The sequence below is a fragment of the Salvelinus alpinus genome, chromosome 15 (genome assembly GCF_045679555.1).
Source record: "Salvelinus alpinus chromosome 15, SLU_Salpinus.1, whole genome shotgun sequence".
Taxonomy (NCBI): Eukaryota; Metazoa; Chordata; class Actinopteri; order Salmoniformes; family Salmonidae; genus Salvelinus; species Salvelinus alpinus.
In genome coordinates this window covers 41,222,634-41,242,994 of record NC_092100.1, presented here as the reverse complement: position 1 = coordinate 41,242,994, position 20,361 = coordinate 41,222,634, and the positions used below count along the sequence as shown (strand labels likewise).

Sequence of the window (20,361 nt, the reverse complement as noted above, 5' to 3'; positions counted from 1 at the left end):
AGAGCCATTTCTCAAGCAAGAATTTTGCTAAGACTGTCTGAGTGGGGAGGGAGAAACAGAAAACTAGCTTTTATAGGCAGAGAGGTTTGGAACTATTTCTTATTGTTCTATTAACTAATTTGCCGCATGGTGATGTGACCATGGAATGACCAAATACATATAAAACACAAGAAAATCTCATTTTTGACTGCACACCACAGATCATTATGGATGGGAGTGTTTGCACTACATGCATTTTGGCTTAGCATACTCACAACGATGCACAGACACCAGAGATAAATCCAAATCTCCCCAAAAGCTTTAATGGCCAGATCTCACTAGTTGCACCCAGCTGTCTCCTCCTTTCCAGAGACCAATTTCACTGAAGAGGCTAATAGCGTTTCGCACCAGACAACCACACCACAGCCTCATTTATAAACTAGCCCACCAAATTATTTCAACAGTGACGCTGACGGAATGGGCAATGAGAGTTTGCTTAATCATTTTGATTAAACCATTTTTTTTTTTTAAACACTGCAAAGGAGAGATTACAAAAAAAACGTTATCTTATTGATGTTAGCCTTATTGTTGATATCAGGGTATTAAATATGAAGACTTCTACGTACATAGACAGAGGCTGCGTGTCATTTATGTTCTCTAATGCTGTGCTTAGGCCTACATCCTGAGCGTCCAGTGTGCCAGTCATCAACCTCTGATGCTTGTGACACTTTTATGAATACCCCCTCCCCCCCCATATGTCCACTCAGCAATCAAGGTCATGGAGCATGTTAATGGTTTAAGAACATTAGCTAATTTGTGGAGTCACATGCTTGTCCTTTAAATGCATACGAATATAGTAATGTATAGGTTTTGTGCAAACTACAATTATATAATTGTTTTAATGCCCTAAATTTAGTCAAGAAGCATGCTTCCATATCCCATAAAGGGCCACACATCCCTTCCCAATAAGAGCCTCACCAGCTTTTCTGTAGCGAAGTAGAGCTCCACCAGCATGTCAGAGTCCTTGTAAGCAGCAGGGGATGGGTTCATCTGACCAGACCCACTCAGCTAAGTCACCAGTACCTTCTCTGTGCCTGGCCGTGCCAAAGGTACAGAGTCCCGGGAACAACTCATCACTCACGGACACCTGGAAGCAATTAAATAAAGGTGAATAATAATAATAATAATATGTTAGTGAAAGCGTCAACATATTTATGTGTGTGAGATGGCTGGTATGTGTAAATTAGTGTGATGTGGCTACTGTAATTGCAATGGAAACCATTGAAGAATATAGCTAGGATACTAAAAACAAAGCATATAACATTTGGCATTGCTAGCTAGCACCACTTCTACTGGTGTATCTAACATACTTGTTGCATAAATTCCTAAACAAGACATTCTATTTGAGGCATATTGTCAGAAGAAGTCGCTTATCTGGCTATTTGGTTAGTTAGCCTTGTTAGTCAGCTAGCTGACATCCCACACTTAGGGGTTGGCTCTGCTGGCTTGAGTATGAAAAGAAGCTGGCTAACATCTCAATATCATACAAATGTTTTGACGTGTTGATTGGCTGCAGATAACAAATTCATTTAAAAGTCCAAATGGAATCACAAATGACTTTTCATTTTGGTTATCCACCAATATCCAATGTCGTATTTTATCTTACCTTAGATAGCTAGCTACATTCGTAAACGTGTGAAGTGCACATTCTTCAGAGAGCATTTGCAAAGACAGGCACAAGTTTGCTTGACAACGGCAAATGACTTCCTGGATACGGTGATAAAGGGAGCTTTGCCCCTTGGGATATGTAGTCTAAAGTGTATTTTTTTTATTGCATGATCAATAACAACACTACGATGATAAGTTACCACACATTTTAGTCTACATATTCAGCCAAACATTAATATTAAACATACAATACTAAAGCTCCCAGGTTTACTTTATCTGACTGGGCTATGGTTCGAAAATGTGAATTGCATAAATCACGTTAAGATAGGCTACTACGGAATTTGTAGTTGTAATTCTGTATGCCCACACTGCCCCTTTATATTTTGCAGTTATACGGAAACCGCCCAACGTGCCAACTAACGATGGTCAAAACAGGCAACTGAACTGTTCTCGCCGGGGCGGTTCATACAGGGCTGGGCGTGGGCTCTAACAGTCTCCTCTCCCTATTCGAAGCACATTGTTCGCCGTGAGCTAACCTCGTATACAGCACTGAACGAATGCTTTGATAAATTTCACTTAAAATTGCAGTATCTGGAATAACAACATACATTTTCTGTTGTCGAAACTATTGAGACATTCGTTGAGGAAACACCATCTGGACGTCAACGCTTGGAACGCTCAGCTGCTACTGAGTAATACATAATACATTGTTTCCAGTAGACCACCTCGCCCTCTTGATAATTAGGGTAGAGCTCTGCTTATTGTAAGTATTCCGTGCATATTTTTCACCTCTTACACAAATGTATGATTCTTGAAATGTGTCGCTCAACGTTGTTTGTGCATTGACCAGGGAACCCATACAGGGGACCAAAATGTGCTACGACTGCTAGAGCTCGTTCAGCACCTATAGGCAGAGAGGTTTGGAACTATTTCTTATTGTTCTATTAACTAATTTGCCGCATGGTGATGTGACCATGGAATGACCAAATACATATAAAACACAAGAAAATCTCATTTTTGACTGCACACCACAGATCATTATGGATGGGAGTGTTTGCACTACATGCATTTTGGCTTAGCATACTCACAACGATGCACAGACACCAGAGATAAATCCAAATCTCCCCAAAAGCTTTAATGGCCAGATCTCACTAGTTGCACCCAGCTGTCTCCTCCTTTCCAGAGACCAATTTCACTGAAGAGGCTAATAGCGTTTCGCACCAGACAACCACACCACAGCCTCATTTATAAACTAGCCCACCAAATTATTTCAACAGTGACGCTGACGGAATGGGCAATGAGAGTTTGCTTAATCATTTTGATTAAACCATTTTTTTTTTTAAACACTGCAAAGGAGAGATTACAAAAAAAACGTTATCTTATTGATGTTAGCCTTATTGTTGATATCAGGGTATTAAATATGAAGACTTCTACGTACATAGACAGAGGCTGCGTGTCATTTATGTTCTCTAATGCTGTGCTTAGGCCTACATCCTGAGCGTCCAGTGTGCCAGTCATCAACCTCTGATGCTTGTGACACTTTTATGAATACCCCCTCCCCCCCCATATGTCCACTCAGCAATCAAGGTCATGGAGCATGTTAATGGTTTAAGAACATTAGCTAATTTGTGGAGTCACATGCTTGTCCTTTAAATGCATACGAATATAGTAATGTATAGGTTTTGTGCAAACTACAATTATATAATTGTTTTAATGCCCTAAATTTAGTCAAGAAGCATGCTTCCATATCCCATAAAGGGCCACACATCCCTTCCCAATAAGAGCCTCACCAGCTTTTCTGTAGCGAAGTAGAGCTCCACCAGCATGTCAGAGTCCTTGTAAGCAGCAGGGGATGGGTTCATCTGACCAGACCCACTCAGCTAAGTCACCAGTACCTTCTCTGTGCCTGGCCGTGCCAAAGGTACAGAGTCCCGGGAACAACTCATCACTCACGGACACCTGGAAGCAATTAAATAAAGGTGAATAATAATAATAATAATATGTTAGTGAAAGCGTCAACATATTTATGTGTGTGAGATGGCTGGTATGTGTAAATTAGTGTGATGTGGCTACTGTAATTGCAATGGAAACCATTGAAGAATATAGCTAGGATACTAAAAACAAAGCATATAACATTTGGCATTGCTAGCTAGCACCACTTCTACTGGTGTATCTAACATACTTGTTGCATAAATTCCTAAACAAGACATTCTATTTGAGGCATATTGTCAGAAGAAGTCGCTTATCTGGCTATTTGGTTAGTTAGCCTTGTTAGTCAGCTAGCTGACATCCCACACTTAGGGGTTGGCTCTGCTGGCTTGAGTATGAAAAGAAGCTGGCTAACATCTCAATATCATACAAATGTTTTGACGTGTTGATTGGCTGCAGATAACAAATTCATTTAAAAGTCCAAATGGAATCACAAATGACTTTTCATTTTGGTTATCCACCAATATCCAATGTCGTATTTTATCTTACCTTAGATAGCTAGCTACATTCGTAAACGTGTGAAGTGCACATTCTTCAGAGAGCATTTGCAAAGACAGGCACAAGTTTGCTTGACAACGGCAAATGACTTCCTGGATACGGTGATAAAGGGAGCTTTGCCCCTTGGGATATGTAGTCTAAAGTGTATTTTTTTTATTGCATGATCAATAACAACACTACGATGATAAGTTACCACACATTTTAGTCTACATATTCAGCCAAACATTAATATTAAACATACAATACTAAAGCTCCCAGGTTTACTTTATCTGACTGGGCTATGGTTCGAAAATGTGAATTGCATAAATCACGTTAAGATAGGCTACTACGGAATTTGTAGTTGTAATTCTGTATGCCCACACTGCCCCTTTATATTTTGCAGTTATACGGAAACCGCCCAACGTGCCAACTAACGATGGTCAAAACAGGCAACTGAACTGTTCTCGCCGGGGCGGTTCATACAGGGCTGGGCGTGGGCTCTAACAGTCTCCTCTCCCTATTCGAAGCACATTGTTCGCCGTGAGCTAACCTCGTATACAGCACTGAACGAATGCTTTGATAAATTTCACTTAAAATTGCAGTATCTGGAATAACAACATACATTTTCTGTTGTCGAAACTATTGAGACATTCGTTGAGGAAACACCATCTGGACGTCAACGCTTGGAACGCTCAGCTGCTACTGAGTAATACATAATACATTGTTTCCAGTAGACCACCTCGCCCTCTTGATAATTAGGGTAGAGCTCTGCTTATTGTAAGTATTCCGTGCATATTTTTCACCTCTTACACAAATGTATGATTCTTGAAATGTGTCGCTCAACGTTGTTTGTGCATTGACCAGGGAACCCATACAGGGGACCAAAATGTGCTACAACTGCTCGAGCTCGTTCACACCGCCACCACTGCGGCGCACCTTTACATTTTGTGTTTTTACGACATTATTCACGCCTGCATCAGGCTGTCTCGTTGGGAAGTGTAGCCTAACGTTTTGCCAAACAAACTGCTATTTCCGTGATCATAGACTCAACATATTGCTATATAATTTGTTTACTATTATTTTCTCATATAGGCTATATTTAGTTCGTAGGCTAAATCCTGGCTCGCCGCCTAAACTTCACGGACAGGGAGGATAATTTAATGCCGATATGTAAACTAAACCATGGAAGCACATTTTCATTGTCAAGAAATTCAAGTGTTAAGCTGTTGCCATTTTTTTGTATGTTATGGCCAGTCAATGAGCGCTCCACAGCCGCCCTGCGTCTGTAGTTTGTAGACCACACAGACACGGGTGACGCCCAGTCACAGTGAAAACCGAATTGGAGCACTGCGGAAGTTGCATTCCATTACTAGGCGTTTGATTAAGAACGCGATTCCATTCCGACGTGCTTGGTCATGGTCCAGGAATAACTGATTTCTAGGCTAGAGACAGTAGGTTATGCCGCGTTCAAGACAACTGGGAACTCGGAGAAAAAAAACTAGCCCCGACTGGGAAAAATACTTATGAATGATCATCCAAACTATAGACATTAATGCAGCGTTCAAAACAACCGGGAACTCGGAAATCTTAGACTTCTGTGAGTATAAGACACCTGGGAACTCTTTTTAAATAGTCATCCATCTCGAAATTCCAAGTCGGAAACTTGGGCATCTTTCTAGAGTTCCGACTTGAAGATATCAGATCTCATGATTTAACCTTGTTTTTTTGAGAGTTCCCAGTTGTCTTGAAAGCACCGTAAAACCAGTAGATAGGATAACGCTGACATCATCCACGTATTCCTATGGAAATCTCCCGGCGGGCATGAATACGGAAGTATTTGAATTTTAAGCGAGCCATATTGCTGAATGGCACCCAAAAATTGCTAAGGGTTGTGGTGAAAGTGGCCGTAACTAGCAAAGGATCATGGTCAATGTAGTCGTTTTCATCCTGCCTGAGAGTTAAAAGGCGTCTCCTCATAGCATGCCAGCCTGTGGTTGGTCCATCAACATGTGGTCTTGTATGATGACAAATGTTGTTGTCAGAATGGATCACTATTTAATTAAATATCTTGATTTGTAGCAAACTTTAAAATAATTCACTGTGGGTATCGAACTTGATCATAAACAAATTTTAGATCCGAAAACGGACATCCAAAATTTTTTGGGGGCCTTTCTGGTGATCGTAATTTACAACGGCTTTCTAGGGCAGACCAGGGCTTTTGGCACTGCTAGGTTGCTACGCAGTAGCCGACCAGCAGCGCTCATGACTCCACGCACCAGACCGGACACTGGGGGGCCTGCAACCAACTCGGAATTCCAAATCAGAAACTCTGGCTTCTTTCTAGAGCTCCGATTTATTAATTATTTTTTTTCAACCTGAAGATCACTGATATCATGATTGGCCCTTTTTAACTACCAGACGAAAATGTCACAAGTTTGTCTATGTTGCCTAGCTTACATTCAAAGTTTAGGCATGGAGTAAGTTACATGTGGAACAATATTTTTGAGTAGCCTGACGTTGAAACAAAAGAAAAGCATGGTATTGCATGTAGTCTATATATAGCCCACACAAGGCTAAATATAACGCTCATTCAACAACGTTGCTACTCCCTATCTATGCCTGCCAAAGTGTAGCAACTCTCACCGGGTTTCCACTAGATAGCACAGCCACAAAGTCAAAATTGGCTATGTAATAGAAATTCCTAAAAACAGCTTGGTCTTAATTTAAGGTTAGGCATAAAGTTAGCTGTGTGGTTGAGGTTAGGTTTAAAGTCAACCCAAGTGGGCTGGGTTTATGACTTTGGCAGTAGTAACTAATGACGACCCTCTCACTGCCCCTCAGTGGGGTATGACATCATTTGACCAAGAGATTTAAGGTAAATCCACACTACAGCGACGGAAGCTACGGAGTGTAGCGCAGTGTTGTAATGTCGTTTTTTGTCACAAAAGCGGCGACTCCTTGTAATACGCTCCGGCATTTGACACAGTTTTTTGCTAACTGGAAATTGAGAAGTGCCATATCATTCCTTGCAAAGACTTGAGGGGCAGTATTGAGTGAGGTTTACAATGGAAGTCCCGCCCTGTATCTAAATCACATCCCTTCAGATATAAACACAGAGATGGAAGTGCTGCTACTTCGCTGCAACTGCTATTCTACTTATTATTCTACTATATATTTTTTTGTGCTTTTATTTCAACATTTGCTACGCGCAATTATGCCTGTCCAGTTTTGAGGAGCGTCTGCAAGGAGGTGAGACGATACGATAACCTCTACAATCCTTCAGTACAGTTGTATTCGGACAAGAACGTAAAAGATAACCGCTGGAGGGAGATATCACAAAATTGGAACACGGATACTGATATCAAAGAAAAATGGAGTATGATTCGTGACCGGTATGTTCGCAATCAGAAAAAGGTGAAGGAGACAAGGAGTGTGGCTTCGTGTTTACGTGAAACATCATCGTCAGACCTACGCCAATATGCCAGATATGGTATGTACTCTTGTCATGCAGCTGAGTACTTTTGAACAGTGTATATTTGTATCTTATGTTTAGCAGACCTAGTTAGAACATGTGAAATCATCTCGTTTCTGGATGGGAGAAATTGTAAGTTGGAAATATCCTGTGCCTATTTTTGTTATAATAATGATTAGCAGGGCCAGTTCAAACATCTGAAAACAGACACTGTGTGTGCTAGTTAGATTGAGATGTTTATGAAATCAGTTATTTTGTGAGCATTTTAACTCAAAATGGGCCAATGGAGATTGCTACTTATAGGCATTGGGAGAGGGATTGCATTGTAGACAGAACTGAGCCCCGAGGGCCCATCTACAGGTGATTCATCGCCCATTGATTCATCATCTCCCCGGCCTAGTTCATCACGTCCCCGGGACCCTCTCACTAACGCCTAATGCTCCGCCCAGGTGCACCCTTGCTCTCTGTCCTGGCACTCCATCAAACTCTACCCAGCTCCAGTGGCTGTGTGAGGATGACAGCGGAGGATCCTTAGGACACTGACATTATGTCCTCTTGTGATCGTCACCTGGGGAAAAAATAAAAAATATAGCGCAAAAGGTCTGACAATGTCTTTGTCTGGTTATTGGCACTTGTGACAGAAAACAATTCTGTTTTCTTAATTAGCCACTCAGTCAACTTGTACTGCTTTGCACATGAGCTATGTGAAGTAGATGAGGTTAATGTCTTGGGGGTCTGTCCTTATTGTATACTGGTGGACAGTCATTCTCACCTATTTACCATAGTAGGAAAGTTCTCATTTGAAATGTTGAAAGGCCACTACACATAACACAAGGTTGTACATGGCCATGTAATTGTCTTGTGGGTCTAGCCTTAAAAGAATATGACAAACTAAAACAACACGAGGACGAAGTGACTCATTATTGTACTCTTTATTGTGATTAGTAAAGTGTGAATAAGATAACGGCCAAAATCCAAACGGTGAAGCTAAGTGTGTCGCTCACAACATGACCTAGAAACAGACATCACCCAGAGGAAGAGAACATATGTGCGCCCATGTTTTCCGTACCACACCAACATTTTTTACATTTATTGTAGGGTGCCACGTGTGATGGCAGCATCTTGGAAAGACACTCAACCGGCTGGTATGAGGAAGTAGTCCTTTATGTTATTGCGCACATCAAGGCCAGCAGAACCTTTTTGAATAAAATAAGTGTTTCCGTTAGCCTTCATGTTCCCGTTCAATACTATTGTGTACTGTAACAACTGTGTGGCCTATGCTTTGGACATAGGCCCCAATCCTCTTATTGGGATGCTAGATCACTTTTATGAGGCATATAATTACAAGTTCTATATTGGTATAATTTTCACACCATATATAATTAGTCATATGCATTTAGCGTATCTACATGGATATGGTCACATCAGGTTTACTCTGGGAATGCCTCGTCTCCCACTTAGACATATGTGCTCTGTGTTTGGGTCCCCGGTATGCACTCCGGCCTTGGTAGCTGCAATGAGTTGGGAGCCGACCTTGCTTTGCGAGAAGATTCCCACGTCTCCCTCCTAACCATATGCACCCATGTCGATCATGATGAAGCCGTACTTTCATCGCAAACTGCAATCAGTACCATTGAGAAAAAGCCCTTGTAGTTGTGGTACTCGTTGCCTGAGTGTTCCGTCGACAGCTCCTGCACACAACTAATAATTCCAACGATCCCAAAACTCAGCCGATTTCGTCCCATTTTTCCATGGAGGGATGAGCAACAAAATCCTCCTTCAGGACATACCAGATAGCCTGGCACACTTCTGTGATTATGGCACAAAATGTTGATAGTTTATAACTTGATGCGATACTTTGTGTGCTGCCACTCGCTAAAAACCGAAGGGTCATAGCCAGCCTTTCTGCAGCACTTAGCTATGGACAAGCTTGTCCCTTGTAGTGTTCACTGGACAAACATTCCATTCTCCTTTTTTTATTTATTTCTCCTCCAGAGTAGTAAGAGCAGTTCAAGGTCTTCCAATTCGTAGAGTGACATGTTTGCTTCTGTAACTAGTTAAATCCTTAAGAAGTGTCTGGGCCTCCTGAGTGGCGGAGTGGTCGCGACCAGAAGACCCATGAGGCAGCACACAATTGGCCCAGCGTCGTCCGGGTTAGGGGAGGGTTTGGCTGGTTTGTCCTTGTCCCATCGCGCTCCAGCGATGACTCCTTGTGGACGCCAGGCGCATGCACGCTGACTTCAGGTCGCCAGCTGTATGGTTTTTCCTCTGACACATTGATGCGGCTGGCTCCTGGGTTAAGCGAGAAGTGTGTCAAGAAGCAGTGCAGCTTGGCGGGTCGTGTTTCGGTGGATGCATGGCTCTCGACCTTCACCTCTCCTGAGTCCATACAGGAGTTGCAGCTATGGGACAAGACTGTAACTACCAATTGGATATCATGAAATTGGGGGGGGATTGGTAAAAAGTAAAAAATAGAACACCATACTAGCTAGTATTTGTAAACAAAAGGCACATAACACCGGATCCGGAAGTTCAAATGTCATCACTAGCTACGGTCAGAGTGCCTCGGACCCTCTTGCTTGGTAAGCTACTCTGACATCCCAAGCCCCCTAGTAGATATACACTACACAAGGCAGACTTCCTCTCTGGGTGGAATGCAGAAGTGCATGCTGCTCCCAAAAAATCTGACTCCGCCCATGCACGCGCAGGCATGTTGATCGCTGGAGTGATGTCTATAGAGACCTTTATGGATGATATATTTTCACACTGTATAATCATACATGCCATTCATTGCAGGTCAGTTTCACACATTGTCAGTCATCGGGTGTTTTGATGATAACTTCCTATTTTTGTTTATGATGTCGATGCTTATTAGTAATACAGTAGCCTAGTGGTGCTTAGTAATACAGTGCTTAGTAATACAGTACACTAAAATATGAGTGGATGACAAATCAGTGCTGATAAAGAATGATTTCAAGAAGCATGACTCATGTCATCAATACCCCATGAGTAACAGGTTAATACAAAAAGTAATGATTCCAATGGAAGGTCTACTCATTTACACTCAAGCTTGATAAACCATTGATATGGACACGGTCAGATTTATAAAAGGTTCCATTCACATAACGGGCATTAAGGTGGTTTGTTACACTTGATGAGGGGTAGCCGAAGCTACCTGAGGGACAAGGCCCCTCTAATGCTTGGGCATGTTGCTTTGTGTTAGGGATTGTTGACTAATGGATTGAATGGTTGGTCTTCTAGCTGCTTTCTATTGTCAGAGCTGAATTGAGAGAGACTCTGTGCACTGATGGTCTCGTGTGTGTGTGTGTGAGATGATCCCTGGTTAACAACCTAAAAGGAGGACCCAGTGAGGAAAAATGTCATATTTTGCTAAGAGGCTGACTGTTTTGAGGCTAGGGCCCTATTCTCTTCTACACACAGTGTTTTATTGGGAAGAAGAGAGAGGGCACTGCACTCTCACTCATTAACCCCCCCCCCCCCCCCCCCTGCTTTTTTGACTCCAAGGATCTTGATAACTAATCAAGACTGACTGAAAACTGTGACCCTATTCATAGGAGATGCAGGCTTCTATCTTCACATTGTGTTCTAATGGATGAGCGATGAATGTAATGGGGTTACTCACCATCTAGTGCTCCCATTATCCATCCCTAAAGATAGGGTTCGATACGGTTAGCTAGCAAATAGATCCAAGTTGGCTAAAGATTAGCTGGCTAATCACTAGCCCGTGAGCTTGATTGTTGATGAGACCTGTGTTCATTTTCTGTAAGCCAATACCCGCTACAAAAAGTTTGTCATTATTAGTGAATGTGCATTATGCGTGGTTCTAGTTAAATTTGTTTAAAAAAAAATAATATTCTCATAGACCTGAAAGCCAGATCAGTGATTATTGAAAAATTAATTATTAGTGGGTCTTAAGGTTGTGGAAGGCTTATATTCAGCCTAGGTATAACTTCACAAGCCCTGAATTCATCAGATTATTGCTGACTGTTTAAAATCTGGTGTATTTGACCTTTTAATTGTACAACTCTTATTTAGGGAAAAAAAATCAAATCAAGGTATACAGTGCATTCTTAAAGTATTCAGATCCCTTGACTATTTCCACATTTTGTTACGTTACAACCTTATACCCTGACTACACCGTGCGTGAGCATTGCAAAATATGTGTAGAAATCTATATTATTCCATTATTGCACCCACACTGCTTGCGTGCCAATGAGCGTCTGCGTTGCCAAGGGCTAAAATATAAGTCAGTTCTATTTGTGATGCAGATCGCGCTGCAAGTCCTGCCTCTCCCATCTCCTCATTGGTTTATAGAAGCAGGTACCCATGTGCCATCTCCTCATTGGTTATACCCACGTGGGTGACGTTTTTTTTTAAGGAACATTTTTAGGCCATATCTCCCAGCCCTATGCAACGGTGCCAGTGAAAATGTACCTGGTCACGTTAGTTTTTGTTTCACAATAAACCAACATTCTGAAAAGGCAACAACTGCACGGGTATGCCCCTTCCTGTTTGTCAGGGCTCAATAATCCAGGCTAAATAATTGATTTTTTAAAAACGGATGGATTTCCGACGCTGTTCGTTTTTGTCGATGTTTTTCTTTATTTATCACAAGCGCACTGCACACAGCCTATTAATCTGTCGGGCAGAGAGCGCGTGCAGCTCTCAAACAGCTGGTTGTTGTGTGGCGCGAAGACCAACAGTGGTAGGGGTAGGGAATATGATCCAAGTTATATCTACCAGTAAATGCTATGGCAAGAATGGGTATGCAAACCAGGTATTTATAAAAAAAATAAAAAAATCTAAGTCTTGGCTGAATTGCCCATTGTCAATATTCAACCATCATGGAAGCCTAACTTGAATCAGACATTTCCTCTAGGCTCTTTAGTCCTTAAATTCATGGATGTTATGGTAGCCGATTTAGAAGTTCTACTACTCCAATATAATTATTCCTTGATTTAATTTCTCATCAGTTTTTATGAGGTAGGCGCTTTTGTTTGTTAACCACCGTTTCAATTGAATGGTGTTGTGCTAGTCTGTTGCGCATGTTGCTGTAAAATCATTGAATGTTGGCTTCAACTTGGTTTCCATAGTGTTAAAAAAAAATGTTTTGGTCGCTTTCTGATTTTAAAACATGATACAGTAACCCCTCAATAACTCTTCAACATCCCAAATGGTGAGACTGACTAGCTACCACATGTGGACAGGCTTCATTAGTGTGTTTGTGTCTGGAGCATGCTGTCTATACTGAACAAAAATATAAACGTAACATACAACAATGTAAAATATTTGTACTGAGTTAGTTTATAGAAATAAATTCATTAGGCCTTAATCTATTGATTTCACATCACTGGATAGAGGTGCAGCCATTTTCCCTGACAAAATGGCTTATTACAACAATGAAATATATCATGTTAAGTGCTCGAAAATTACAATTTAAGTGCTTGGAAAAAGTCCTTGATAGTCCTTGAATTTGACTTGCCGATGTCTGTATGAAGCCAGTAGTTGCTCAGTTTGCAAATGGAAGATAGCAGATGATTTTATTGAAGTTATGTGCGCATCATTCGCTTTCCCGTCAGATCTTGAACTGGGCCAGAATTTTTTTCCATTTGGGGCCAGTAGCTTTGGCATGGTGTGCTACTGGAAAATTTACCGGAATATCAAGCCCTGCTATATGTTTACCACCATGTCTACCACTTGCGTGGCCGTTCGCGTCGCTAATGATAGCATAACCATTTTCGGTTAGATGCAAAGGCAATTAAAAGGTAACTACAAAGTAGCCTATGCCAACCTTGCATAATCATGGTTATTTGCATCAATCCAATGGCCATTTGTTTTGAAAACTCCACATGTGGCTAAAGACATGCCACTAGCCAAACACAGCTGTCTGGCTGTTGCACACCTGAATTAAAGGTTAACTACACAAAAAAAATCAAAATGGCTCATTTTTAAGGTTTAAGCATTGTTGTGGACTTTTCTATAAAAAAATAAGTGTGATTTTGAGAGTCAACCTGAAACATCAGACCTCCTTCCCACTTTTTTTTATTGATAATTTTTTTGCTGTGGTATCAATTTTGCAGAAAAAACACAAAGCTCTTAAAATAAAGTGCAATATTTATTTATTGCGGATTTTAAAGTCTCTTTACTTTGCTGTTACAGTAAATCAATGTAAGAACACTGGTTCTGTATGGAATGCATGCACATTTATGGTACACAGGCCAGGTCATTATGTTTTAGTTTTTTTAATTGTGCGACAAGCACCAGTGGAAAAAGTTAGTGTAGAAACCTGAAAGGCCTGGCTAGTTACATCTCCCTTTGTAAATGGATGGATTTTCTTAAGCTAAATTGTGTCAAGGCTTGGTTACATTGTGTTGTAGCATTGCAGCCAAGTCTCCTCCAGTGCCCCACTAAAGATGCCATTTACAGAGATGAAGTCATTTGTGTGTGTGTGTGAAGGGGGGGGGGGTTTGGCTCCATGGTGGTCGCTGTGTTCGATTGTGATCCGTCCCTAGAGAGGTTCCCCTTACAATCATCTCTCCATTAAAAATCTATTATCCCTGCAGTGGGCTTTTGGCTCTGCCAATATGGATCCTTTAACCAATTTAAGTGCTTTAGTTGAGAGAGGGGGCTGCATGTGTAGACGCAGGAGGTCCGCTCTTAAGTTCTTCATCCTCGATATAGGATGGGTGGGACCGACAGCAGGACAATTCTTTGTTTTCAGGATGAAAGGTAGTCTCCCTCTCATCAGAAACTCGATTGAGTGGTAAAGAGTAGCCTACTAGTATCAAATCAATGCTGAATACAATTTATTTTCTGCCTGCGTGTACTGTTTCTATGCAGTGGGGTCTGAAGTTATTGACACCCTTGATGTGAAGATGAGCAATAATAACTGTATAAAAATAACAAATTAAAATACTGAGCTAAATTGTATGCTAAAAAGGGAAATTACATTATTTAATTTATACTAATACAATTGCTCAGAGAAAGAGATTTTGTTTAACAAGTAACCTCCCTCCCTAACCTCACCATTACCAATAACAGGAGAGGTTTGCATTTCTTGGGGATATGATCTTTGACCCTCTAACTTTCATTATTCTCAATTCATTCAGGATTATCCATAATTATGGTACATTAATGTAGAAGTGTTTCGAAACATACAGTATTCTATTCTTATTTACCATTCATTTCTATTGGGCACACAATCTGAAACACATCCAAAAAGAACTGCAACTGCATTCAACAAGTTTGTAGAGTGACAAGCTTGATGTGACTCTACAGAGTCACATGACTTGCTAGGAACATTGAGACAAATACTACATTTTTGAATACTTTATTTATGGCAATTATTTATTCTTTAAGTGTCAATTTTGACCCACCTCCAAAAAAAATGTTGTTCAAGTAATCTCTCTGAGGAATTGTATTTGTTAAAAATAATATAATTTCCCAATTTTTTGGGGGAGCATACAATATAGCTCAGTATTTTTATTTATTTTATACAGAAATTAGCAATAATCTTTATTGACGGTATCAATAATTTCAGACCCCACTGTATATGAACAGAACGTGTTGGTAAGGCAGTACTACCTCCTAGGTCCAAAATGTAGGCCTAACTCGTGGGGTGCAGTGCATACCAGTAAGGTAAGGTAAGTTGAATGTCTCTGACTGTTTCAGGTCGATGACTCCCCCCCCCCCCTGTCCAGCGACTCCCAGCTCCCAACCTCAATAAACTGTCATGTAAGATTACTCTCATGGTCTAGGCAAAGATCTAGGGTTTCAAAACAAACTGTTAATGTCCCCCAGCTCAAGATGGCCGTGGGCTATATATAACCCTACACATGTATAGAGTAGGCCATCAGGCAGGGATGTGGCCGAAGACAGACAGAGTATGTAGACTATATTATCTGTCCCCACTGGAAAGTGCTTTCATGAGGTTTGCTCCTCCAATTTTGACCTCTGGAGCTGTGTGGAATTTAATGTAGGTGCTGATGCAAGGTCCAAAGCAAATGCTTTTGGAAGCTTCTAAATATATACAGTGGGGAGAACAAGTATTTGATACACTGACAATTTTGCAGGTTTTCCTACTTACAAAGCATGTAGAGGTCTGTAATTTTTATCATAGGTACACTTCAACTGTGAGAGAAGGAATCTAAAACAAAAATCCAGAAAATCACATTGTATGATTTTTAAGTAATTAATTTGCATTTTAAGGCATGACATAAGTATTTGATACATCAGAAAAGCAGAACTGAATATTTGGTACAGAAACCTTAGTTTGCAATTACAGAGATCATACGTTTCCTGTAGTTCTTGACCAGGTTTGCACACACTGCAGCAGGGATTTTGGCCCACTCCTCCATACAGACCTTCTCCAGATCCTTCAGGTTTCGGGGCTGTCGCTGGGCAATACGGACTTTCGGCTCCCTCCAAAGATTTTCTATTGGGTTCAGGTCTGGAGACTGGCTAGGCCACTCCAGGACCTTGAGATGCTTCTTACGGAGCCACTCCTTAGTTGCCCTGGCTGTGTGTTTCGGGTCGTTGTCATGCTGGAAGACCCAGCCACGACCCATCTTCAATGCTCTTACTGAGGGAAGGAGGTTGTTGGTCAAGATCTCGCGATACATGGCCCCATCCATCCTCCCCTCAATACGGTGCAGTCGTCCTGTCCCCTTTGCAGAAAAGCATCCCCAAAGAATGATGTTTCCACCTCCATGCTTCACGGTTGGGATGGTGTTCTTGGGGTTGTACTCATCCTTCTATTCCTCCAAACACGGCGAGTGGAGTTTAGAGCAAAAGGCTCTATTTTTGTCTCATCAGACCACATGACCTTCTCCCATTCCTCCTCTGGATCATCCAGATGGTCATTGGCAAACTTCAGACGGGCCTGGACATGCGCTGGCTTGAGCAGGGGGACCTTGCGTGCGCTGCAGGATTTTAATCCATGACGGCGTAGTGTGTTACTAATGGTTTTCTTTGAGACTGTGGTCCCAGCTCTCTTCAGGTCATTGACCAGGTCCTGCCGTGTAGTTCTGGGCTGATCCCTCACATTCCTCATGATCATTGATGCCCCACGAGGTGAGATCTTGCATGGAGCCCCAGACCGAGGGTGATTGACCGTCATCTTGAACTTCTTCCATTTTCTAATAATTGTGCCAACAGTTGTTGCCTTCTCACCAAGCTGCTTGGCTATTGTCCTGTAGCCCATCCCAGCCTTGTACAGGTCTACAATTTATCCCTGATGTCCTTACACAGCTCTCTGGTCTTGGCCATTGTGGAGAGGTTGGAGTCTGTTTGATTGAGTGTGTGGACAGGTGTCTTTTATACAGGTAACGAGTTCAAACAGGTGCAGTTAATACAGGTAATGAGTGGAGAACAGGAGGGCTTCTTAAAGAAAAACTAACAGGTCTGTGAGAGCCGGAATTCTTACTGGTTGGTAGGTGATCAAATACTTATGTCATGCAATAAAATGCAAATTAATTACTTAAAAATCATACAATGTGATTTTCTGGATTTTTGTTTTAGATTCCGTCTCTCACAGTTGAAGTGTACCTATGATAAAAATTACAGACCTCTACATGCTTTGTAAGTAGGAAAACCTGCAAAATCGGCAGTGTATCAAATACTTGTTCTCCCCACTGTATATATGCTGGTGATCTTTATTTATTTATATATAAGATCACCAGCACTGTGCCCATCCCAGACTGTATGTGTTTACTGTAGTGATGGGGTTGGACTGTGTGTGTGTGACTATATTTGCGGTCTGTGTACTGTAGTGTTGGGAGTATGCGTGTACTTTAGGGGCTAATTAAGACTGGTGGAGAGAGACCCAACGTGTTGTGGCACTAATTACCAAACAGTCAGAGGAGCGAGAGAGAGAGGGTATGGTTGGCACAGGGAACTGTGTGTGGGGGGGCATCCCTCGTGGTAGTGTTCTCCCTCAGTAGTACCTAGACAAACACCACAGAAGAGCACAGATCCCTACAGACAACAAGTGGTACTGGAGTCTGCAGGCAGGGCTGCAAAAACTTTTTTTTTAAATCATCATCTCCCTATTTATATCTGGATTATTAATCTCTGACATGGCCTAGATCAGGGGTGTCACATTTATTCCATGGAGGGCCTAGTGCCTGCAGGTTTTTCCATTTTTTTCCCCCCTTTCAATTAAGCCCTAGACAACCAGGTGTGGAGTTCCTTACTAATTAGTGACCTTAATTCATCAATTAAGTACAAGTGAGGAGGGAAAACCCGCAGACACTCGGCCCTACATGGAATGACTGACACCTGTGGCCTAGATTGTAATTGAATGGCACGGCTTTGTCTCCCCTCACCCATAGAAGTGTGTAATAGACAGCTCCTCTTACCAACATCCACAATAAAATTCAAATCTGCCTAGACTGCCGCTATTGGCTCTTCCCAATGTGGGCACGCCTCAAAGTGATGTCATGATATGACTACAGATGTCACATTACAGAGTTAAACTGTTATTCTCATTATAATGAGAATTTAACGATCCATGATCAATCCCTGATATGGCGTAGAAACAAGGTACTATTAGTGCTGAGCAATTAATGCTTTTTGAGGTCTGTTTCGGTAAAAGATCATCACTTTTCGATTTCTGTTTCGATGAATTGTTTTAGACATGAAATGCAATATGTGGGTTGAATGCTGTAACACAGAATTTAACAATTACAATTCCCATGATGGTAGCGACTGCCCATTACTGCTTATCACTTATTAACCATAATTTATTCACATTTACTTTAATAAAATGTTTTATTTTATTACAACGGAGGTGGAACAGGTGAGGGGGGAGCACCAAGGGAGTGGAATGGTTAGGAGTCGGATGAGGGAAGGTGAGGAGAAGTAATTGTCATTTTCCACCGTCTCCCTGATTTGACCTACCTGCCCAGTCCATCCTGTTGATTGGTTGTGCCTCTCCTGTGATGTCATCCTATTCTGTCATCCCTGTAGTTGTGTCCACCCGCCTGTCAGGATTGTGACAGCCCAGTAAGATAGATCTGCCGCTATAAATCTCCATGTTGAAAAGGCAACAATGGCCTGTATGCAAGAAGCCATCTTCCCTATTGATTCAGAGGGATGGATCAAAGCAGCTGCTTCTCTCTCTGGACCAGACCTCTATCACAATAGAATGAATCACTGATTTGTATTCTGTTACAGCCTCCTGCTTCAGGAGATAACACTACGGTAGCCCAGGCCAGGCTCAGCCAAGAGACGCCTCAAAACATGTCCTCCACCTCTGCTGTAATAGCCAGATACTGGGCATTTAACTGGTTATGTTAGTGCATTGTGTGTGCATAGACAAGAATAGTGTGCGTGCATGTATGCACTTACGTGGATGTTCCGTGCACGTGTGTTTTTTACTGACTTTATTTACAGTATGGAAAGAAGGAAGCTAAATGTTTGCCCACACGATTGAGGTCGTGGTAATTCCCTTCCTGTTGCGACAGCGAATTATAGCCGTGTGTGTGTGAGAGAGAGAATTATAGCCATCAAGTTGTTTTCACAAGCCTGTGAGTGTTGACATTGGTGATGGTCTAGCCGATCTGGAGAGCTACCTGTTTCCATGAAACCCTGTGGAAGTCTGATATAGAGCAGAGCAGAAGGCAGTTGCTCTGTCAGAAAGAAGCCTGCCGTGACCCAACAGTCAGTCTGCTCATCAACAAGTCCCCCTGGTCTGGACAACACACACACATAGGGGCTCAAAGAAGCAGAGTTGCATTATCTATTAATACACAAGACAAATATAGGAGTTACTTGGTGTGTGTGTGTTTCTGTTGCCTTTGACTCCCCGCCACTGCATTAGCCTTGTAAATGGGTTGTTTTGGGGGATTTTTTTCATGTATCCTGCTCTCATCAAACTGTCCAGGTTGATGTCACTAGTTACTCCTCTCCTCTAGGAACACTGCAGCTGCTGTGTGTAGGCAGATGTGTGTGTGTGTACACACAGGGAGTATGTGTACAGTTTTATGAGCACATGAGGAGTAACAGGGCTTCATGGAGCTCAAACTGTAGAGGTAGGGTGGGGCAGACACACACACGTGCCCGCGCACACACAGGTCAGGACAGGAGGTTAGTGTAGGATGGGGCTGTTGCGTAATAAAGATATTTCTGAGTGCAGTGAAGATGTACAGTGGCTGGTTGGTCAAGAAGGTTGTGGTGAGTGTAGTGTACTTACCACAGGAGTATGCATATGTGGGGTAGAAGATCCAGGGTTTGTTTGTTTGTACGTGATCTGTGTGGGTACAGTAGAAGATAAAGGTGGGGCAGATCCATACACTAGGTTGCAGTGGTGGGAGGTAGGAGGGGTTGTTTGGCTGGCTCATTATACCCTGATGAAGACAGCTTGTCTGTCAACTGTTGGACATAAATATTTTTGCATCTGAACTCCTAGAGTGTGCGGCTCTCCTTTATTTTTTAAAGTGTTCTACTCCGCTAGCCAGCACCTGGCCTAAATAGGTGTGCGTTTCTTTCACCTCTTGATGGTTGGCTGGCTGGCCAGAGGATTGGGTGTCGTACTGGAACTGATTCCACCAGTGTGTTCAGTCTTGTCTCCTCATCTGCTTATTGCCTTTTTGAGAGACATGCATACATACATACACACACACACACACACACTCCTGACTTGCAGTGAAATGTTTATACGTTTTCCCCAGTCTCTCCACAGATCTGACAACCGCTCTGAGATGCTATATCACTGATCTACGTCCTCTGTTACAACACTCTGAATTTGTGTAACC

General features: G+C 42.0%; 1 protein-coding gene and 1 pseudogene across 2 annotated transcripts in view; one reads left to right on the top strand and one right to left on the bottom strand.

Annotated features, from left to right (window-relative positions):
* The window catches only part of LOC139539331 (leucine-rich repeat-containing protein 56-like), a 31,529-nt pseudogene extending 30,416 nt beyond the window's left edge, over nucleotides 1-1,113 (bottom strand).
* A 3,434-nt stretch (nucleotides 1,114-4,547) lies between these two features.
* Nucleotides 4,548-20,361, top strand: part of LOC139540094 (GTPase HRas-like) — a 34,954-nt gene continuing 19,140 nt past the window's right edge. Inside the window, exon 1 of one of the 2 annotated variants that reach the window (XM_071343652.1) lies at nucleotides 4,548-4,890. The gene's annotated coding sequence lies outside the window, so the exon portion shown is untranslated. Of the gene's footprint in view, nucleotides 4,891-5,745; nucleotides 7,604-20,361 lie in introns of those variants that run through there. The other variant, XM_071343653.1, reaches the window with a different exon arrangement.